Source organism: Delphinus delphis, chromosome 5 (genome assembly GCF_949987515.2).
Source record: "Delphinus delphis chromosome 5, mDelDel1.2, whole genome shotgun sequence".
NCBI lineage: Eukaryota > Metazoa > Chordata > Mammalia > Artiodactyla > Delphinidae > Delphinus > Delphinus delphis.
The window spans coordinates 63,408,951-63,433,495 of NC_082687.1; the positions used below are offsets into that span (position 1 = coordinate 63,408,951).

A 24,545-nucleotide genomic window follows, 5' to 3' on the forward strand; every position below is an offset into this window, starting at 1 on the left:
AATATCAAATTCTATCTTCTCTTGGCCTCATAACCCTACATTATCATGGTCCATCTAATAAAAGTTTCTGTTGTCTTCCTCCTCCTACTTCAGGCCTTCTTCCTTAGAAACCTTATCCCATCTCACGGATGTTCAGTAACAACTTTACATAAAGGATATGCAAATCTTCATCTTGATCTTTTTCCGGTACCGTCAACCCTCATGTCTCCGATTGCTATTTCATTCTTTCGACTTAGATACCAATTATTCCATTCAGTCTATTATTTGTTTCATCAAAAAAAATTTTCTGAATAAGCAAAACATTAAAGCAGAATGCCTACATCATGCACCACCCAAAATCTTTTGTCTAAAAATGAACTCACTAGGTTCACTCTAAAAACCAATTCTTGGGAGTTCTCTATTTTATCTAGGACCTCAGAGTAAGAACCATACAATCTTAATCGACTCATTCTCATATTATATCAAATTTATCACTATATCTGGATGATTTTCCTTTCTCTGCCACTAATTAATTCATTTTGCCCATAGCTGCCATGATAATCTGTCTAACATACTGGGTTCTTACTTTTGCCCTCCATAATCCAGGCCAATGCTTATCAACAAAAAATGCACATCACAGTCACCTGGGGATCTTTTCCAAACCCTTGTGCTTGGGCCCCGTTCTACCCCCATTCACAAGTAAAAACCATTTTAATTCTTTAAAACACCTATTCTACACGGGATTTTAACTTCAGGCACTTAAACATCTCTGATGTTCAAGACTCCTTCTTTATAAAACTTATAAAAGTGATATTAGACTCTGCAGAACTGTTTGTAAGAGCACAAGACTGGAAACCTAAATGTCCATCAAAAAAGAAATGGTTCAAAAAATTATGCTACATCTACACATGGAATATCACAGCTCAAAAACAATGATCAATTGCTGATCTAAATATATTTTTAAAGGATACCAGCAACCTTCAAACAGTGCATATGTTATGCTCCCATTTATAATTTTGTGTTAAGACTATTTCTGGATGGATTCATGAGAAATTATCAAAAACAGCTACCACAGGACTTCCTTGGTGGCGCAGTGGTTAAGAATCTGCCTGCCAATGCAGGGGACACGGGTTCGAGCCCTGGTCTGGGAAGATCCCACATGCTGCGAAGCAACTAAGCCCATGAGCCACAGCTACTGAGCCTGTGGTCTAAAGCTCGCAAGCCACAACTACTTAAGCCTGCGCACCTAGAAGCCTGTGCTCTGCAACAAAAGAAGCCACAGCAATGAGAGGCCCACGCATTGCAACCAAGAGTAGCCCCAGTTCACCGCAACTAGAGAAACCCTGCGCACAGCAACGAAGACCCAACGCAGCCATAAATAAACAAACAGCTACCGCTGGGGAAGAAATCTGGGGATCAAAGGAAGACTACTTTTTATAGTGTACCCTTTTTTGTAATTTTTTGAACTATTTTAATGTGCACATGTGCCTTATTCAAAACAATTTAATAAAAAATGTACATGAAATTAAATAAGAGTTGATTACAACAAATTTCCAATACAGTTGTAAAGATTAAATCAAGCAAACTGAGTAACATAATTGGCACATAGCAAATATTCAAGAAATGCTAGCTGTTATTATATTACATTATTATAAGCAACATGCCTAGGGTAGGCAGCTACTAAGATACTGCTCGATGATCCCTGCCTACTATTACTGCCTTGTATAATCCCCTCCCTTGAGTATGGACTGGATGTGCTGACTTGCATCTAATAAATAGAACTTGGTAAAAATGATAGGACGTTGCTTCCAAGATTAAGGTATAAAAAGATGGTGATTTCTAGGAATTCCCTGGCAATCCAGTGGTTAGGACTCGGCGCTTTCACTGCCAGGGCCTGGGTTCAGTCCTTGGTTGGGGAACTAAGACCCTGCAAGTCTCGAGGCGCAGCCAAAAAAAAGAAAAACAAAAAAAAGGTGACTACCATCCTGCCCTTATGCTCTACAAATTTTCTTAATTACTCTCTCTGCCAAAGTGAGCTGCCATGTTATCAGTTGCTGTATGGAGGGGAGCCAAGCGGCAAGGAACTGATTCCTGCCAACAACCATGCAAACGAGCCTTAAGATGATGACTGCAGCCCAGACAAATAACTTGACTGAAGCCTTGTGAGAGATACTTAGCTAAAGGACCCAATTAAGCCACATCCAGAAACTGTAAGATGATAAATGTTGCTACTGGAGTGATTTATTACACAGTAGTAAGTAAATAATAAAATACCTAGCATATAACACTGATAATATGCTCCAGAAAAACTTTTTGACTAAACATGCAGTCTGGTAACTTACAAAACTAGACCAACAGGAATAAACCCAAACAATATCATGTAATAGTCCATACCTGTCCTCCTCTTGCCAGCATGCTAACCCAGATAGTGGGTCAAAAGAATTCTCCAGACATGATCTACACTCTCCTGTGTAGGCATATTTAGAATCCTTTTTGGCAAACACAAAGGTTGTGTTTGTTGCCATTTTCTCTTGACCAATCAGAACCTACATGGACAATAAAAGTTACAGCCATAAAACCCACAAGGTCCTTGAAGTAGAAAGAAGCGTGAAATCTGCATCTTAATTTAATCTCATCATACAGGCTCACTGAAACATCAATTCTTGAACTTTACAAACTCCATTTTGCAAAAATGCTCCACAGAAACATACAAGTTTGAACAACTGACCAAATTTCTAGTGCGTATTATATACAGCTAAATAAAACTTTGGTTTATATAAATTCAGCTGTCACCCCCCTAAATAATTCAACTACCACTTTCAGATTATTCTATAGAAAAGCTTACTTTTTAATTTCAACTTTCATAATTTAAATCTTAATGATAATTGTGTAATTTTAAAAAAATAATGCTACTAGGGCTTTCCTGGTGGTGCAGTGGTTAAGAATCCACCTGCCAATGCAGGGGCCATGGGATCGAGCCCTGGCCCGGGAAGATCCCACATGCCGCGGAGCAACTAAGCCCGTGCGCCACAACTACTGACCCTGCACTCTAGAGCCCACGAGCCACAACTAATGAGCCCACACGCCACATCTACTGAAGCCCGTGCACTTCAGAGCCTGTGCTCCGCAATAAGAGAAGCCACTGCAATGAGAAGCCCACGCACCGCAACGAAGAGTAGCCCCCGCTCGCCGCACCTAGAGAAAGCCTGTGCACAGCAACGAAGACCCAACACAGCCAAAAATAATAAACAAATAAAATAAATTTATAAAAATAACGCTACTATACCTTTTCTGATCCATTAATAATGAAGTAGCCATCAGGATCCAAGAGGCAGCCATGTAACTCACAAAGATCATGATCTGCTAAGCCATTTAGTAGACAGTAAATTGAATGCAACATAACTGGAACTTTACCAATAAAGGTTTTCTGATGCTGCATCTGAAGTTGTTCTTCACCTTCTTTAATGACTGTTTCTGTTATAAAGTGGAGCAGAAAATAAAAGCAGATCACAAGTTAATAGTAAGGTAATTGTTAAAACCCTCAACTGGTTAAAACTGCATTTTCTAAACTGTATTTCAATATCAGCTGCTGGAATAACTCTTTCTTACGTGAGATTTCTTAATCTGGCTTCACGTGGCAACACTGGTGAAGCAGCACCATCTCTTATGGGCTTGGAGAGGTAAAGCTGTTCAAACTTCAGCAAATATCTTGGCTAAAATGAAACCAAAAAACATGAAGAGGGTGAACAACTTTTTTCCATAAAACTTTTGATGATTCCATTTAAACCACCATTAACATTTTGAGTAGAAAAAACTCTATAAACCGACTAAATCAATCCACTTTAATATGGGTACTCTCCAAAGTCAACAGCCATATTTCACAGACATAAAGTTTTATACTTCATCACTTTCTTAAGGTGTAAGACAAAAAGCAACATTTATCAAGAGTTAATATATCGCAAGTAAGTAAGACTATACACGTATCATACGCTCTGAATTTATATGAAACAATTAAAATGGATTTGCACTAATGATCTACACAGCCGTTTCATGTGCCCTCTCCTTCATTCAGGTCAGAAGTACAGTTACCAGGAAAAAAAGAAAAGATAAATTTGGACAATTAGAACTATACTCTAATCTCATCAATAGAACACAGAAAAACTAAACCTAACTCTTCAATTAAACATAAAGAAAATCCTAATTACTACTCTACATAAAGGACTGAATACTTCTAGCCCTGGCTGACTATAGCTCAGCCCTTAGCAGAAAAAAAAAGTTTTCAGTAACATATCTATTTGTTGCCCAATAAAACAAGACCCACGAAAACTTTCCAATTATAAATGGATAGTGTATTTCTCTCTAGATCAATTCTCAGAGGAGGAGAAGATGAGAGTAAGCAGACCATTAAAGGTAAATTGTTGACACCCAAGCTTCCCAAACTGGAGTAGGAAAAAAGCATAGAGAACTGGTGGTGATAATGAGTCAAATGGAAGCCAGCCATCCAACTACTCATTTCTACTATCACTCTAGTATAGGACATTATTATCTGAAACCCAAGCTATACCAAGATTTTAATCTGACTCCAGCCTCTCCACGCCAAGTAAACATGATCTCCTAAGTAACCTTTCTAAAATAATGCTTCATGCACATTCTTTGACAATCTTTCCACAATTCCCCTTGACATCCAATGACATCCAAAGGCTGTGACAATCTGGTTTCATCTTATCTTCTACTAATACCTATCAAAAACAAATCAAACCAAAAATCATATACTGTTATAGACCCTAAAATCTATCCCCAAGCCAAATATTGATATACCAAGTATTTATTTGCTGAAATGATTAAGTATCTTTTCTCTACTAAGACAAGTCCTACCCTGCCCTTCAGAGTTAAAGTCCCTCCCATCTCCTCCTGTAGGCTCTGATATACCAGCTTGAGACATCTCTTCCTCCATAAGTACTTATGACACTGGCACTTTGAAAATGCTACATTATAATATTGTTGTCTCTCTTGTTTTGCAAAGACCATGAAGAGAAAATGCTCTACGTATAAAAAAGGCATTTTATGCCCATTTTCCAACACAGTGCCAGAAGTGCCAATTATTTTTGTTCTTAACAGCAGAAGTCTGTGCAGCACCTCCAGCCAGAATGAGAATAATACATCAGCCCTTACAAGATAAGCTACAGAAAAGAGGGACTGAACTGGCCGGAAGTAATATTCTCTCTTTCTGTCTAATTCTATTTCTGGGGCTCTCCCTACTTCCCCTTGTTTTTCAGTTTTCCCTGTCCCTCAAGGCCCATCATGCTGCCTCTCTACTCAAAAACTAGGGTCAGTCATTATTATTCATGTAAAACTAGATTCTAAAATTATAGCCTTGGGACTTCCCTGTTGGTGCAGTGGTTAAGAATCTGCCTGCCAATGCAGGGGACATGGGCTTGATCCCTGGTCCGGGAAGATCCCACATGCTGTGGAGCAACGAAGCCCATGTGCCACAACTACTGAGCCTGTGCTCTAGAGCCTGTGAGCCACAACTACTGAGCCCACGTGCCACAACTACAGAAGCCCGCATGCCTAGAGCCTGTGCTCTGCAACAAGAGAAACCACCTGAATGAGAAGCCCGTGCACCGTAACGAAGAGTAGCCCCTGCTGACTGCAACTAGAGAAAGCCCCCGCACAGCAACAAAGACCCAATGCAGCCAAAAATAAATAAAGTTATATAAAAAATAAGTTAAATAAAGTTATAGCCTTGCTATGATTTTAACAATGCTAAAAAAACATGCATATGAAAACAGAGACTACAATGAACTTAGAAAAATTAAAACAGCTAATATGATTGATGGTTTTCCTTTATTATATCTTCTATTGTTATGATAATGTATTTCATGCAACAAATAATCAAGGGAAAAAGTCCTTCACATACTTTTTCTTTTATGATTCCTTACACTGTAAAAGAAAAAAAGTGAGGTTTTTCCGAAGCAATATAACTATTTCTGGCTTGCTTCTCTTAGTAGTCTATCATATCTCTGAGTTGTGTCTTACTGGCTATTAAATACTTACTATCTGAATAAGGATTAGGGTTTTACATTACTTGCAAAAATGTATCTCTTCATTAGTAAGAATAAATCAGGAGCTGATTGATGATACTAGAAGAACACTACTAAAAACACCTACAGACCCTCTTCTTTTTTTTTTTTTAACTGTTAGGCCAGGTGAGTTAAGGACTGAAATTTCAAATCAATACTCTTATTTATGTTACTTTATTAGAATAACCATTTTACTGGTTCTTCAACTTCTCTACTAGCATGCTGTTTCCGCTTATAGGTCTATAGGTGGAGCATCTTCCACAATTCTTTGAATAGACATCTGAATAAACTCATCAAAAGCATCCAGCTGTTGTCTGACCAAGCCTTTCTTGTCAAAATGGGAACTGGAAAAACAGTTGAGTTCATAATCAGTTACAACTCAGTGATGTTTTCCAGCATATTTCCCCATTTCCATTATTATTAAATTCAGTAAATACTAATCATTAAATACCAACCACTCTATATAAATCATTACAAAAAATACTATGTGGTATCCAAAAAAGGAATAAGTCTAAGAACGCTTTCTCTGTAGAACTTAGTTAAATTTGGGGGAAAGAGACATATTGGTAAAATAATTCAAACAGAACTTAAGAACTATAAGAAAGCCCTAATTTACAAATGTCCTTTATATATCAATTTCATCCAATATGTTTGAAACATTTCTTGAAAAATGCGTCTGAAGATAAAAACTAAAGAAAATGCACAAAGATAAAAACAAGTATGACAACATGAATGGACCTTTAGATAATTATGCTAAGTCAGATGGAGGACAAATACCATATGATTTCACTCATATGTGGAGTCTAAACAAAAAACCCCAAACCAAACCAACCAACAAACAAAAGAACAGAAAAACAAACTTACAGATATAGGACAGATTAATGGTTACCAGAGGGGAAGGGAGTTGAGGGGTAGTTGAAATGGGTGAATGGGATCAACTGTACGATGATGGATGGTAACTAGACTACGGTGGTGATCACTCTGTTGTATATACAGATGTTGAACTATAATGCTGTATTCCTGAAACTTATATAATTTTTAAAAAGGATTAAAAAAAGATAAAATAAGAACTCTAGGCGGGGTCTGCAGGGAGGAGAGCGGCCGGGGTTGGTCAGGGCGCATGCGGCCGGTGGCGCCTGCACGACCCGGTCCCGGTTGGTTCGGGGCTCCGGCGCCCCACGCCCGCCGGCCGCGCGCCGCGTCCCGGGCCGCCGCCTCAGACGCCACTTGTGGAATTCTTTCCCCCGGCGGCTGTAACTTTAAACCGGCCTGAGCGAGGCCTATTTTTAGTCAGAAGCCAGCCACCGGAGAATGGCTGTGGAGAACGCTGAGATGGAGGGCCAGCCCGCCACTTGAAGATTCCTCACCAAGTGGCCGGGAAGGACCGGCTTGACCTAGGAATCCTTCTTTGAGATTTCAAGGTTCTGTCGCCCCCTTCCAGGGTTGGCCGGACTGGTTGCTGAGTGGCTTTTGACTGAGGGTGCTGCCCGAGCCTGGGGAGCTGTACATGAATGAACCGCATCGCCTGGCCTCAGAGCGCCGACTCTGAGGCCACCACGCATGAGCCCGGGCCACCCTCCTGCAGAAGTCACAACAGGAGCTCCTTAGGGACCGGCTTGTGGTGGTGAGGAGCCAGGAGATGCATGTAGGTGCCAAGTACCGCCAGGCCTCCCTGTACGTGGGTGACCTCCACGCGGATGTCACCGAGGACCTGCTGTTTAAGAAGTTCAGCGCTGTGAGGCCCGTGCTGTCTATCCGCATCTGCAGGGACCTGGTCACCTGCCCCTCTCTGGGCTATGCCTACGTGAACTTTCTGCAGCTGGCAGATGCCCAGAAGGCCCCGGACACCACGAACTTTGACCCTATAAAGGGCAAATCCATCCGTCTCATGTGGTCTCAGCGTGACGCCTACTTGAGGAAATCTGGAATTGGGAACGTGTTCATCAAGAATCTGGACAAATCCATTGATAACAAAACCCTTTATGAACACTTTTCATCTTTTGGGAAGATCCCGTCCTCCAAGATGATGAGTGATGATCACAGCTCCAGGTGCTATGCGTTCGTACACTTTCAGAACCAGATTGCCACTGACAGGGCCATCCAGGAGATGAATGGGGCACTGCTTAAGGACTGCAGGCTGTTTGTTGGCAGATTCAAAAGCCGCAAAGATCGGGAAGCCGAGCTCCAAAACAAAGCCAGTGAGTTCACCAATGTTTACATCAAAAACTTCGGAGATGACATGGATGATGAGAGACTGAGGGAAGTTTTCAGCAAATATGGGAAAACCCTGAGTGTTAAGGTGATGACAGATTCCAGTGGGAAATCCAAAGGCTTTTTGGCTTTGTGAGTTTTGATAGCCATGAGGCTGCCAAAAAGGCTGCTGAAGAAATGAATGGAAAGGACATAAATGGACAACTGCTTTTTGTAGGCCGGGCACAAAAGAAAGCAGAGTGACAGGCTGAGTTAAAGCAAATGTCTGAACAGCTGAAACAGGAAAGATTTCGGCAGTGCTGGGGGGCAAAACTCTATATTAAGAACCTGGATGAGACCACTGATGATGAAAAGCTACGGAGGGAATTTTCTTCATTTGGATCAATTAGCAGAGTTAAGGTAATGCAGGAAGAAGGGCGAAACAAAGGGTTTGGCTTGATCTGCTTCTCCTCTCCTGAGGAGGCCACTAAAGCAATGACTGAGATGAATGGCCGCATCTTGGGCTCCAAGCCGCTCAACATCGCCCTGGCCCAGAGGCTGTAGGAGAGGAAAACTTAATGCACCAGCCAGTGTTTGTAGCAGCTTGGGGGATGTTAGTGATCTCTGCCTGAATCCTCCTCAGTAAATTTCAAATCCCAACTGATGGGTGCTTAGTTTAGTAAACATTAGGATCGAAGGTTTTGTATACAAAGCTATTTATTTTTCTTTGGAGGAAAAATAAGTGAATCTTAGAACCTCGGTTCTTTTTATGGAGGCACACCATCTAATTATAATATGGTATATTTTTCTGATTTTGATGTAGTGCTAATAGCAATAAGTATAATTAGATATATTTTTACTGCATTTTGAACCAACTGAAGTGTGGTAATTATTTGCATTTATTGCATACTTCTTATTTTAATAATATTGCTAGCTTCAATTTCTTCCATGAAAATATGCCCAAAGTAGTTCTTATACCCAAGGATTGCAAAGTAATTTATTGTTACAAACAGAAATCTTCTAATTTCTCACCTATTTTTTTTTAAAGAAACCAAAGTTTAAAAATTGCTACTACAAACTCAATATCTAATTTCATTTTGAATTAATGTTTAAAATACTAGGAAATAGTTGAATTTCCTTTCAATTTATATCCTGAAATGGTGTTTTTCTGATGGCTGAAATTAATGATGGAGTTTTTTAATGTTGCCTACAAACCTGCTTTATAGGATATTTTACTGTTCTTTCCATTGGTTGACATAATCCAGGTGCTTGCTGGTTATCAAAATTGTGACTTGAATAGTAAAACCTTAACTTCCACATTTCTTAAGTTATAAGCCTGTATCATTTCAGGTCAAAAAGTTGGCCTAGGGGCTTCCCTGGTGGCGCAGTGGTTGAGAGTCTGCCTGCTGATGCAGGGGACACGGGTTCGTGCCCCGGTCCGGGAGGATCCCACATGCCGCAGAGCAGCTGGGCCCGTGAGCCATGGCCGCTGGGCCTGCACGTCCCGGAGCCTGTGCTCCGCGATGGGAGGGGCCACAACAGTGAGAGGCCCGCGTACCGCTAAAAAAAAAAAGTTGGCCTACTCTTAATTCTCTTCATACATATACAGCATAAAATTATGCTTTAAGTTTTGAACCAGGTACCAACATTACAAAAGTCATATATAGAAAACACAGACATTCTCTTTAACAACTGTGTTTTCTAATCTCTGTTATATGTTGTAACACGTAGTGATATTGTCTCAGGGTTCAAAACAGTAAAAGTTTATGAACTCCACGTCTCCTTTATTAGACCTTAAGAGCTATGTAACCTATGAAGGCTCACTTTTAGCCTTGATTGATCAGAAGTTCGCTAATTGATTTTCTGATAAATGGAAGTTGTATCACTTAGGCTGCTTTCCAGCATGATTTTTATTTCAGTCCCATTCCCAGATCTTTTATTCTCTTCTGCCTTTCCTCTATATTACTCAGCTCCTCTATACTTTTTAAAAAGGGTTTTATTATACTGACTTTTACTGTGTGCTGTTTGAAATCCACTTCGGAAATAGATGCAAGAGTTATTTATTTACATTTAAGTAATTACTTTTAAAATTCTGATTCTCTCATACCAAAGGTGTCTAAAAATAGTTTTGTTGTTGTTGTTTTATTTTTTTTTACTCTGCTTTGTTGTTTCCTGTAACCATATATTCGAGTCTTCTGTTTCATATATTACCAGTACAAAAGAAATATTAAAATATTTCCGTGGCAATACTTTAGCTATGAAAGAATGAGAAAATCTGTTTGTTTTTTTTGTATGAACTATATGTATATTCACTGTACATTTTCTAAATTTAAAATCTCTTTAGACAATGAAAAAATTATGGACAATGAAAAAATTACGGCAACACATAATCCTATTATGCAGACAGATCTTCTGTTAACATTTCTTGCATCTCCTCCCAAATTTCTCTATATTTATACACATGATTTAACAAAAATGGAATCATGCTATAAACCTTGCTTGAAACTGCTTTCTTAATTTGACAATACGCCATAGTCAACTTCCATGACCACAAATAATTATTTGCACTATAATTTTAATGACTTTTATCTTTCCTTTAATGTTTGTACCATAATATAACAATTTCCTCTTGATAAACATATAGGTTGCTAGATTGTTTCCTCCCTTTTTTTTCCTCTATCATAAACAACTTGGAGATAAACACCCTTTGCAAATTCTTAAAAGCTGATGTATATAATTATTTTCTTCAGAAAATGTATGATTCATTGGAATTAACGTTTAATATTTAAATTGCCCAAATGCTGTTCAGAGATTTGTGCCACTTAATATTTCTGCTATGAGTATGGAGGATTGCTCATTTCCATATACTCTAAGAACAAACGATTTTGTTTAAGTTGTTGTCTGATTCAACATGACATGTAAAAACAAAATATTTCATTGTTATTTTACTTTTTTATCACCTCAAAAGTTAAACAGCGTTTCTTATTAAAAAAAACACAAAAAACAAAAAAACCCTCTATTTGAATGACTGTGAAGATGATGATATCAATGACTAAAATATGGAATGGGTAAGAATTTCAACTTTAGGTTAAAATTATTCTATTTTGAATATGTTAAAGGTAAGATGAGAATAAGTCACTGAAGTGAAAATATTCAGCAAATGACTGATGATAACAAATGGAGCAAGAGTGAGAGATCAGAATTAGTAGTGTAGATAGAGAGAAATCACAGAATGATGCCTTAAAGAAGAACAAAGAATCTAAAAGAGTAGATGTACTGTTTATAAGGAATAGACACTTGTTCATGTCAGGGATGGGGAAGGAGCTATACAATGAAGATACAAGTAGATATAAGTGCAAGAGGAATCTCTCCCCTCACCACCACACAGGAAGAGCTGCATAGCCGGACTCAGCTTCTAGCCTCCTCTCCTTAGTAACTAACTCCCCCATCCTCAGATTAATTTTCTGAAACAACATGTGTAGCCCAACTAATCATCAGCCTCCCATTTTGACATCATCAGATTACCACACAGGTTACTGGCCAGCCTACAGATTGGCTGGCTTTGGGTCAAAGTCCCACCCTGATTCAATCCACCATGGCCACCACTATTAGAAGTCAGATGCTATGGTAGAGAACACAGTACACAATCATCCCTGTACAAGGTATGGCCTCGAGAATGGTGGGGGCAATTTCCTTCAGTAGAGACTGTGAGCTGACAGGAAAGAAAAATTTCTCACAATGATCTGGGTTAGCCATTGATATGTAAGAAGCACCTAGAAGGCACTGTCCGTAAGATAAATAGCAATGGTTTTTATGGACAATTTACAATGAAAAATCTTTACAAAACTATGAACAAGTTTCAGTCCCCCACGGAGCTGAACCATAGTTAGTTTCCCCCAAATCATTAGAACAGTAGTACTTCATTCAAATGCTATTCTTTAAACACCTAAACTCTATGAATAGTTCATATTTATGCCATCTACCATCATAATTGTACAAGAAATCATCTTATTGAAAGCATTGGTTATATTAAGTAATATCACATTCACAATGCTTGGGACAGATCACTTGATGTTAAATAGTGAAAAAACAAAATGTCATCTCACAATAGCCAAAGCACCTATAATCAATTCAAGTATAAGCATCTAATAATTTATTTTGTAACAAATGTTAAATGCAATGACTGGTCAAATAGAGTATTTTATCCTTGAGCAACCTGTCACATACATTGAAAACAATTCTCTTTTGGCTAAGATCAAAATATTCTTTCTCCCTAGAGATTACAGAATTTAGGCATAGCCTACAGAATATAGGCATTTACTAATAAAATGTCTCTTGGTGTTTAATACTCAAACATCATAGAAAATACAAAATATCTCAGTAAGAAGTTTTTATAGTCATGTTTAATAGGGAAAATAGATATGTATTTACACACCAAAAACTCAATAGATTTTTAACAAAACAATGTTCAAGACAGGTTCACTTATCCTCCAAATACAACTAGTAGAATGTCAGAAGCATGTGTTCTTTGAAAAAGGAGAAAGGGTCAACTGAGAGGATGTGCATCTTGGAGATGGCAAGGGTCAAAGAGGCATCATAATGTTACTATATACAAAGCAACTGTCAGTTTGGTAAGAGAGGAGAGTTTTTACATTTTACATCCTGTAGCAGGATGTTACTTTATTTAGTTAAAAGTTACTCTTCTTACCTATATGTAAGGCTTCTTACTGACTTTTACTACAGTTAATTATACTCAGAATTGAATGGGAATTTGTGTTGAAATACTACCACCTACTGTAGCTTCATCCATTTAAAATAATGAGAAAACAAAGGAATCAAATTAACAGCACCTAATAGGCATCATGTACCTCCTGATATAATGCACTAAGAGCAGAAAATTCACTGTTTCCAAAAGTAATCATCTGAATCCAATTATGAGGAAACCCAAACTGAGGGGCATTCTAAAAAGTAACTGGTCTGTATTCTTCAAAAATGTCAAGGTAAGGAAAAACAGAAAAAGAGTGAGAAACTGTTGTAGATTATGGGAGACAAAAAAATAAGGCATGGAAACTAACTGCACTATGTGCTCTTATGTTGGATCCAGGATCAAAAAATTTTTTTTTATTTTGTTATAAACAACGTTAGTTGGACAACTGGCAGAATTTGGATATGGTTTCTAAATTAAATAAGATAACTGTATGCATATTTAATTTCCTGATTTTGATGAGTTCTATTATGAGTATGTAAAAGAATGTTCTTATGTAACCAAATTACTCTCAAATGTTTCAGAAAAAAAATATACGTAGAGAGAGAGAAAAAGGAAAAGACAAAGAAAATGTAATATAAGGTTAACATTTATGGAATCTGGGTGAAGTACAAACATGATTTCTTTGTGTAACTTTTGTGTAGGTCGGAAATACTTCAAAAGTTAAAGTTAAATATTTAAATAAATAAATAAAATGAGAAACCAGCTCTCATGTAGCATATTCATATAGAACATTTAATTTTCAAAAACAGAATTAGCAGGAAATCCCTGTATAGGTTATAGTGCTTTTCAAGTTGATTCAGTTTGGTCTAAAAAGTTACCTGATTACAATCTAGCATGCCTCTTGCCACAAATCTGGGGGATTTCATCCTCCTCCTCCTCATACTGCATACCTACAAAAAACAAAAATATTCTCACTTTCAGTAAAATGCAACCAGTTAACATCTTGCTCCTATGATATGATGTAGCAGAAACACATAACTATCTCCTAAGTAAAAAACAATCCTTTTACCCCACTTTTCTAAAATTTCAACTACATTAACTAAATTGTAATGAAATAATATTCATAGGTCTATGTATACATATGTCTGTGTCACACAGGTATTCTCCCAAAACACTAAGAGGCTTCATGACAAAGGTTCAGTGTAAACTGTGTGAATTTTAAGTATTCCATCTTCTCCAGAAAGTCCATGTAATTCTCATTAATAGCTAACTATTGATAACTAGGAACAAGGTCATAGTCCTCTGACCAACAGGCTCCTTGGAGACATTTGGGTAAGAGGGTACAGCCAGCAAAGGACTCCAATAGCTAGGCAATACCTTAAGGTGGGCTGTCTATTACAGCAACATTTCATACATGGACAGGGATAACAGGCTGTATTTTCCAAAGATGATCACATCCATATCGTCCATTTCACATGCTCCTTTATAATAATAAAAGTCGTACTGACACTCCTACTACGAAGATATGAGAGTCTATCTTTTCTTCCCTTGAATGTGAGTGGATTTTTGACTCTCGTATAACCAAGAGAATACAGCTAAAACAATGCTACATAACTTTAGATGCTAGGTCAGGAAAGACAATGTGGTTCCACCTTGTTTGCTGAGACACTTTCTTCTGGAGCCCTGAGCTGCCATTAAGAAGTTCTACTACTCTAAGGCTGGTATACTTGGGTGAGGAAGCCCAAACCATATGGAGAGGCCACTTACAGATGCTCTAGTCAGCAATCCTAGTCTTTGAGTTTTCCTAGGCTGGATGCCAGACATGTGAGTAAATACTCTAGGATCACCCAACCCCCAGCTGTCAACACTTAGTCTTTGAGACTTCTCAGTTCAACCACTGACATCAGGCAGCAGACGAGCCATTCCTACTATGCTGTCCAAATTCCTGACCCACTGAATCCATGAGCATATTAAATTAATTTTTACACAGCCACATTTTGGGGTAGTTATGCAATAATAGGTACTTAAACAACAGGGCATTGTAAAAATTAGTGTGCACTGGTCCTAATATTAGTCTCATCTTCTTATGTAAAAGAATAAGTGTGTTGTGGAGATAAGGACGAGATGGGGGAGTAGAAGGACTTGAGCTCAACTCCTCTCATGAAAACACCAAAATCACAACTAACTGAGCAACCACTAACAAAAAAGATGGAAACCTACCAAAAAAGATATTCTACATCCAAAGAAAAAGAAGCCACAATGAGATGGTAGGAGGGGCGCTTTCACGATATAATCAATCCCATACCTGCCAGGCGGGCAACCCACAAACTGGAAAATAATTATATCACAGAGGTTCTCCCATAGGAGTGAGAGTTCTGAGCCCCACGTCAGGCTCCCCAGCGGGGGACTGGCAACAGGAGGAGGAGCCCCCAGAGCATTTGACTTTGAAGGTCAGCAGGGATTGAGTGCAGGAGCTCCAGAGGACTGGGGGAAATACAGACTCCACTCTTGGAGGGAGCACACAAGTTTTCACATGCACTGGGACCCAGGGCAAAGCAGTGACTCCATAGGAGTCTGGGCCAGATGTACCTGCAGGTCTTGGGGTGTCTCCTGGGGAGGAGGGGGTTAGCTGGGGCTCACACCAGGGGCAAGGCCACTGGTGGTAGAGGTCCCAGAGTGAGCTCTCCTGAGGTTGCCACTTTGGCACCAAGACCTGCCCCACCCGAAAGCCTGCAGGCTCCAGTGTTGGGACGTCTCAGGCCAAACAACCAACAGGGTGGGAACACAGCCCTACCCATCAGCAGACAGGCCGCCTGAAGTTGTCCTGAACCAACAGCTGCTTATAAACACACCACTGCCCACCAGAAGGATAAGACCCAGCTCCACACACCAGTGGGCAGGCACCAGTCCCTCCCACCAGGAAGCCTGCACAAGCCCCTGAACCAACCTCACCCACCGGGGGCACACGCCAGAAGCAAAAGGAACTACAATCCTGCAGCCTGAGGAACAGAGACCACAAACACAGAAAGTCAGACAAAATGAGATGGCAGAGAAATATGTTCCAGACAAAGAAACCAGACAAAACCCAAAAAGAACTAAGTGAAGTGGAGATAGTCAATCTACCCGAAAAAGATTTCAGAGTGATGATAGTAAAGATGATCCAAAATCTCAGAAAAAGAATGGAGGCACAGACCGAGAGGATACAAGAAATGTTTAATAAAGAGCTGGAAGATTTAGGGCTTCCCTGGTGGCGCAGTGGTTGAGAGTCCGCCTGCTGATGCAGGGGACACGGGTTCGTGCCCTGGTCCGGGAAGATCCCACATGCCGCGGAGCAGCTGGGCCCGTGAGCCATGGCCGCTGAGCCTGCGCGTCCGGAGCCTGTGCTCCACAATGGGAGAGGCCACAACAGTGAGAGGCCCGCGTATCGCAAAAAAAAAAAAAAAAAAAAGAGCTAGAAAATTTAAGAAACAAAGACATAGAGATGAACAATACAATAGCTGAAATTAAAAATACACCAGAAGGAATCAATTGCAGAATAAACGAGACTGGAAGACGGATGGTGGAAATCACTGTTGAGGAACAGAATAAAGAAAGAAGAATGGAAAGAAATGAGGACAATCTAAGAAACCTCTGGGACACATTAAATGCACCAACATTCGCATTATAGGGGTCCCAGAAGGAGAAGAGAGAGAAAAAGGGCCTGAGAAAATATTTGAAGAGATAATAGCTGAAAATTTCCCTAACACAGGAAAGGAAACAATCACTCAAGTCCAGGAAGTACAGAGAGTTCCATACAGGATAAACCCAAGGAGGAACATTCTGAGACACATATTAATCAAACTGATAAAAATTAAAAACAAAGAGAAAATGTTAAAAGCAACAAGGGAAAAGCAACAAATAACATACAAGGGAATCCCCATAAGGCTATCAGCTGTTTTTTCCCCCAGAAACTCTGCAGGCCAGAACGGAGTGCCATGATATATTTAAAGTGATCAAAGGGGAAAACCTACAACCAAGAATGCTCTACCTAGCAAGGCTCTTGTTCAGCTTTGACAGAGAAATCAAAAGCTTTACAGACAAGCAAAAGCTAAGAGAATTCAGCACCACCAAACCAACTTTACAACAAATGCTAAAGGAACTTCTCTAGATGGGAAAGAAAAGGCCACAACGAGAAAAAAGAAAATTACCAATGACAAAGCTCACCAGTAAAGATAAACATACAGTAAAGGTAGGAAATCATCTACACACAAATATGAAGTCAAAACCAGCAATCATGAGAAGAGAAGAGTACAAATGCAAGATATCGGAAATGCATTTGCAATTAAGAGACCAGCAACTTAAAGCAATCACACATATAAAAATATAGAGAGAAACTGCTATATAAAAACCTCACGATAACCACAAACCAAAAATCTACAATAGATACACATACAAAAAAGAAAAAGCTATAAAACACAACTCTAAACATAGTCATGGGACTTCCCTGGTGGCGCAGTGGTTAAGAATCCGCCTGCCAGTGCAGGGGAAACGAGTTTGAGCCCTGGTCCGGGAAGATCCCACATGCTGTGGAGCAACTAAGCCCATGCGCCACAACTACTAAGCCTGTGCTCTAGAGCCCACAACACACAACTACAGAGCCTGCAAGCCACAACTACTGAAGCCTGCACACCTACAGCCCGTGCTCCACCACAAGAGAAGCCACCGCAATGAGAAGCCTGTGCACCACAACGAAGAGCAGCCCCAGTGTGCCACAACTAGACAAAGCCCGCGTGCACCAACAAAGACCCAATACAGTCAAAAATAAATACATAAATAAATAAATTTATATATTAAAAAAAAACACGTAGTCATCAAATCACAAGAGAAAAGAACAAAAGAAAATGGGAAGAAAAAAGACCTACAAAAACAAATCCAAAACAATTAACAAAATGGTAATAAGAACATACATATCAATAATTACCTTAAATGTAATTGGATTAAATGCTCCAACCAAAAGACACCGACTGGCTGAATGGATACAATTACGAGACCTACATATATGCTGTCTACAAGAGGCTCACTTCAGATCTAAGGACACATACAGACTGAAAGTGAGGGGATGGAAAAAGGTATTCCATGCAAATGGAAAGTAAAAAAAAAGCTGGAGTAGCAATACTCATATCAGACAAAACAGACTTTAAAATAAAGACTGTTAGAAGAAACAAAGAAGAACACTACATAACGATCAAGGGATCAATACAAGAAGGAGATATTGCAATTGTAAATATATATGCACCCAACATACGAGCACCTCAATCACACCCATCCTTCTGAGACTATTCCAAAAAACTGCAGAGGAAGGAACACTCCCAAACTCCTTCTATAAGACCACCATCACCTGATACCAAAACTGGACAAAGATATCACAAAAAAAGAAACTTACAGGCCAATATCACTGATGAACATGGATGCAAAAATCTCAGCAAACCGAATCCAACAATACATTAAAAGGATCATACACCATGATCAAGTGGGATTTATCCCAGGGATGTAAGAATTTTTCAATGTCCACAAATCAATCAGTGTGATACGCCACATTACAAATTGTAGAATAAAAACCATACAATCATCTCAATAGACGAAGAAAAAGCTTCTAACAAAATTCAACACACATTTTTGATAAAAACCTTCAGAAAGTGGGCATAGAGGGAACCTACCTCAAAATAATAAAGCCATATATAACAAACCCACAGCTAACATCACACTATTGGTGAAAACCTGAAAGCATTTCCTCAAAGATCAGGAACAAGACAAGGATGTCCACTCTCGCCACTTTTATTCAACATAGTTTTGGAAGTCCTAGCCACCATAATCAGGGTAGAAAAAGAAATAAAATGAATCCATATTGGAAAAGAAGAACTAAAACTGTCACTGTTTGCAGATGACATGATACTATACATAGAGAATCCTAAAGATGCCACCAGAAAACTACTAGAGCTAATCAATGAATCTGGTAAAGTTACAGGATATAAAATTAATGCACAGAAATCTCTTGCATTCCTATACACTAATGATGACAAATCTAAAAGAGAAATTAAGGAAACACTCCCATTTACCATTGCAACAAAAAGGATAAAATACCTAGGAATAAACCTACCTAGGGAGACAAAAGATCTGTAGGCAGAAATCTATAAGACACTGATAAAAGAAATTAAAGATGATACAAACAGATGGAGAGATATACCATGTTCTTGGATTGGAAGAATCAATACTGTGAAAATGACTATACTACCCAAAGCAATCTACAGAGTCAATGCAATCCCTATCAAATTACCAATGACATTTTTTACAGAACTAAAACAAAAAATCTTAAAATTTGTATGGAGACACAAAAGACCCCGAATAGCCAATGAGGCCTTGAGGGAAGAAAACGGAGCTGGAGGGATCGGACTCCCTGACTTCAAACTATACTACAAAGCTATAGTAACCAAGACAATATGGCACTGGCAGAAAAACAGAAATATAGATCAATGGAACAGGACAGAAAGTCCAGACATAAACCCACGCACCTGTGGTCAACTAATCTATGACAAAGGAGGCAAGGTTATACAATGGAGAAAAGACAGTTTCTTCAATAAGTGGTGCTGGGAAAACTGGACAGCTACATGTAAAAGAATGAAATTAGAACCCTCCCTAACACCATACACAAAAATAAACTCAAAATGGACTAGAGACCTAAATGTAAGACCGGACACTATAAAACTCTTAGAGCAAAACACAGGAAGAACACTCTTTGACATAAATCACACCAAGATCTTTTTTGATCCACTTCCTAGAGTAATGAAAATAAAAACAAAAATAAACAAATGGGACCTAATGAAAGTTAAAAGCTTTTGCACAGCAAAGGAAACTACAAACAAGACGAAAAGACAACCCTCAGAATGGGAGAAAATATTTGCAAACGAATCAACAAAGGAGTAATCTCCAAAATATATAAACAGCTCATGCAGCTCAGTATTAAAAAAACAAACAACCCCCCAAAAAAAAAAAAACCCAAACAACCCAATCCAAAAATGGGCAGAAGACCTAAATAGACATTTCTCCAAAGAAGACATACAGATGGCCAATAAGCACATGAAAAGCTGCTCAACATCACTAATTATTAGAGAAATGCAAATCAAAACTACAATGAGATATCACCTCACATCAGTTAGAATGGGGCATCATCAGAAAATCTACAAACAAGAAATGCTGGAGAGGGTGTGGAGGAAAAGGAACCCTCTTGCACTGTTGGTGGGAATGTAAATTGATACAGCCACTATGGAGAACAGTATGGAGGTTCCTTAAAAAACTAAAAATAGAATTACCCTATGACCCAGTAACCCCACTACTGGGCCTATACCCAGAGAAAATCATAATTCAAAAAGACACATGCACCCCAATGTTCACTGTAGCACTATTTACAATAGCCAGGACATGTAAGCAACCTAAATGCCCATCAACAGATGAATGGATAAAGAAGATGTGGTGCATATATACAATGGAATATTACTCAACCATAAAAAGGAATGAAATTGGGTTATTTGTAGAGACGTGGATGGATCTAGAGACTGTCATACAGAGTGAAGTAAGTCAGAAAGAGAAAAACAAATATTGTATATTAATGCATATATGTAGAACCTAGAAAAATGCTACAGATGAACCGGTTTGCAGGGCAGAAGTTGAGACCCAGATGTAGAGAACAAACGTATGGACACCAAGGGGAAAAAGTGGTGGGGGGGAGGTGGTGGTGGTCTGATGAATTGGGAGACTGGACTGACATATATACACTAATATGTATAAAACAAATAACTAATAAGAACCTGCTGTATAAAAATAAAATTGAAAAATTTAAAAAAAGAATTCTGCTAAAGTTGCAGAATACAAAATTTATACATAGAAATCTCTTGCATTTCTATACACTAACAATGAAAGATCAGAAAGAAAAGTTAAGGAAACAATCCCATTTACCATCACATCCAAAGAATAAAATAACTAGGAATAAACCTACCTAAGGAAGCAAAAGATCTGTACTCCAAAAACTTTAAGACACTAATGAAAGAAATGGAAGATGACACAAACAGATGTAAAGATATATCCTGTTCTTGGATTGGAAGAATCAATATTGTCAAAATGAGTATACTATCCAAGGAAATTTACAGATTCAGTGCAATCCCTATCAAATTACACATTTTTACACATTTTTCACAAAATTAGAACAAAATATTTTTAAATTTGTATGGTAACAACGAAGATCCCGAATAGCCAAAGGAATTCTCAGAAAGAAAAATGCCACTGGAGGAGTCAGGCTCCCTGACTTCAGACTATGCTAGAAAGCTACAGTAATCAAAACAGTATGGTACTGGCACAAAAACAAATACAGATCAATTGAACAAGACAGAAAGCCTGTTGGGCATATAAAAGTTATGTTTATACTACACCATAGTCTATTAATTATGCAATAGCACTATGTCTAAAAAATTATGTACATACCTTGATTAAAAAATACTTTTTGTGAAAAATTGCTAACCATCATCTGATCTTTCAGAGACTCACTGTAGTAAAATCAAAGATCACTGATCACAGGTCACCATAACAAATATAATAATGAAAAAGTCTTAAATATTGCAAGAATTAGCAAAATCTGATATAGAGACATGAAGTGAACAAATGCTGTTTAAAAATGGCATCAACAGACTTGCTCAATCCAGGGTTGCCATAAACCTAAATTTGTAAAGAACAGTAATGTGAAGCACAAAAAGAGGTGCAAAATAAAACAAGGCACACCTATAAATAGTTGTCAGCTCAAGGCAAATTCAAGTTTTCCTTCCTGGCACTGTATTCCCAAATATTTTCCATCTGAGGTTAAATTCCCAGATGCAGAACCTATTGATATGGAGGGCTGACTGTACTCAGAAGTCATCCACGTATGGAAACTGAAGCCATGGGGAAGGGATGAAATCATCCAGGGATAATGTGAATAGCAGAAGAGAAAGAGAAAAAAAGCCACAAAGGTAAGAAGAATTAAGTGAGAGTGATGTTGCAGATAGAAGGAATGACTTTCCATGAGAAAGTCATCAACAGTGTTGACTGCCACAGGGTTTAGATAAGGTTTAAAAAATGTCCATCTGATTTATCAATTGAGAAGTCACTCATTTTCTCAAAATATTGGAAGAAAAAGGAAATAAACCATTCAACTTGCTTTCTTGAGGACAAGAGAGATCTAGTATTTCACACAGAAAGAAGCCAGCTGAAGAAAGAGTGTCTAAAAACTGATGAGGGCATATCAAATAATGATCAAAGGACACAAGCAGGACAGGAATTGAGACTCAACGCTGGAGCAAACTTGATAACTGAGATAACGTTAACTGTTTCCCCACAGGATTATTATACATTGTTAAGAGAATACTAATTAGCATAATCACTACAGTGGTCACTTGGCACCATTTAGCAAAATGTTAATATTTTGTGTAACATGTATACATTATCTGACCTGACAATTCTACACCTAAAAATTTATCCTACAGATATATTTGTATTGGACAAAATGATACGTACAAGATTACTCATTACAGCATTGTTTAAAGCAGAAAAAGACTGGAAATAACCCAACTATCCATCAAGACACAACTTTAGTTATGGTATATCCAGACAAACTAAGTAGCTGTGAAAAAAAATTAGAATGTTCTCTATGTACTGATATGAAAATCTCCTGGATATAGTAGATAAAGCAAAAAATAAAAGTGCAGAAAAATGTGAAGTTACTTTTTGTCTGTAAAAAGGGGGAAAACAGAATACTATATTCGTAGGGACTTCCATGGTGGCACAGTGGTTAAGAATCCACCTGCCAATGCAGGAGACACGGGTTCGATCCATGGTCTGGGAAGATCCCACATGCCGTGGAGCAACAAAGCCCGTGCGCCTAGAGCTCGTGCTCCGCAACAACAGAGGCCAACGCAATGAGAAGCCCACACACCTCAACGAAGAGTAGCCCCTGCTCGCCACAACTAGACAAAGCATGTGCAATGCACCCAAAAATAAATAAATAAACTTGTAAAAAAAAAAAAAAGAATACTATACTTGTATTTCCTTGAATATAAATAAAGCATCTGGAGAGCTAAGAATCTAAGAACAGTGGTTACTTATGACTCTAAAGAACAGTGGTTACTTATGATGGAGAGGGCTCACACAGGAGAGATGGCGGACAAGAATAAGACCTTACACTTTACATTTTCATGGCTTCTGAGCCATGAGAATATATTACCTACTCAAAAATAAAGCTAAAAAAACTTTCACTTTTTTCCAACACAGAAGTTAAGAGAATGTAAAAAAAAAAAGAGAGAATATAATAATGATGCTAATAGACTCAAGATTAAAAGTGACAGACGTTTAAACAGTAGAGTTTAAGCTTCTGCTTCTATTTTCTCCACGAAGCAGCTGAGAAAATAAGGATAAATGTGAGGGGTGAACACGGTATAAGGAGCTAGAAGAAAACGACGTAGAAATAGAAGCTGTAGAGAATGGAATTGGGAGCTTTAAAAATACATAATGAAAATACACTAGACATGACTAAGAATTCTACATATAGAAAGAAAAAAAAAAGATATATTGGTCCTGTTCAGTGAAACACACGCCACCTAGAACTGTGTCATCTTGTGGAAAGAGGAAATGGAAAAGTCATCTTTTAAGATAATTTACTTAGGCACGTGACAGCATGAAGGAACGCCAAAATAGACTAATCCCTGCTCCCCTCCTCTCAATACTCTTTGTCCCCGGAGTATTTCCAGAGCCTAGCACAATGCCTGGCACAGGCTGACGCTCAAAAATTCAACTATGCATAAATTCATTAACTCTGGCCTTAAGGGAAATCAAGAAAGGAGTCCTTTGCTTCAAAGTCGGAACAACGGAACCTGTCGCATGGTTCTGCGCACTATTTTCAACACGGGAAGGGAGTGTCAGACTCACCCAGGGGCAGACAGAGGAGAGAACAAGAGTCACCCTGACCGAGATGATAAAGGCTACGTTCCCTGCACCCTCCACCTCTCAAAATCCCGGATTCGTTCCCGGCCTCGGGAGTGTGGGGAAACGACTGGGGCCATGGTGCGGCGGGCCGGGGAGGAGGCCGCAAATCCTCAATTAGTCCAGCTACCCACGTTTCCCCCCTTAGATGGGTCGCCGCGGAGTGTTCTGAGTGGTCACCTACCCTCGTGTGCGTCACACATATTGACAAACGGTTCACGAGAAGCTAACTCTCAAAACCACAGAGAGAAAAGCCAAGCGCCCACAGACCTACGCAGCGTCGAAAGAAAACATTTCCGTGTCGGGCGTTCCCAGAATACTCTGCGTCTCACGGCGCGGGAGGGGCAGAGGGAGCGGAAAAAAAAAAAAAAGCCCAATATTAATTCTGCGCCTGCGCAAAGTGCAGGTTAAGCTTTGCTGACGGCTTGAACTGCACATGCGCAAGTTGTGGGCTGAAGCTTCAAGCGGTTGAAGCAGGGGCTGCTTCTACACTCTCAAGCTTTGGATCTAGCCAATGAAAGTTTTTGCTTTTTAATGCTGTTGCACAA

The 24,545-nt window shown here is 39.0% G+C and overlaps 1 protein-coding gene and 1 pseudogene across 7 annotated transcripts in view; one reads left to right on the top strand and one right to left on the bottom strand.

Moving 5' to 3' along the window:
* LOC132425944 (RE1-silencing transcription factor-like) overlaps positions 1 to 24,296 on the bottom strand; it is a 191,574-nt gene extending 167,278 nt beyond the window's left edge. For 4 of the 7 annotated variants that reach the window (XR_009519554.1, XR_009519552.1, XR_009519550.1 and 1 more), the window contains exons 1-5: positions 24,182 to 24,296; positions 13,839 to 13,910; positions 3,589 to 3,692; positions 3,266 to 3,453; positions 2,374 to 2,525 (exon numbers count right to left, since the gene is read on the bottom strand). The gene's annotated coding sequence lies outside the window, so the exon portion shown is untranslated. The remainder of the gene's footprint in view (positions 1 to 2,373; positions 2,526 to 3,265; positions 3,454 to 3,588; positions 3,693 to 13,838; positions 13,911 to 24,181) is intronic. The other 3 variants (XR_009519553.1, XM_060012461.1, XR_009519555.1) reach the window with 2 other exon arrangements.
* LOC132425948 (polyadenylate-binding protein 4-like) lies at positions 7,633 to 9,826 on the top strand (annotated as a pseudogene).
* Positions 24,297 to 24,545: the final 249 nt, after the last annotated feature.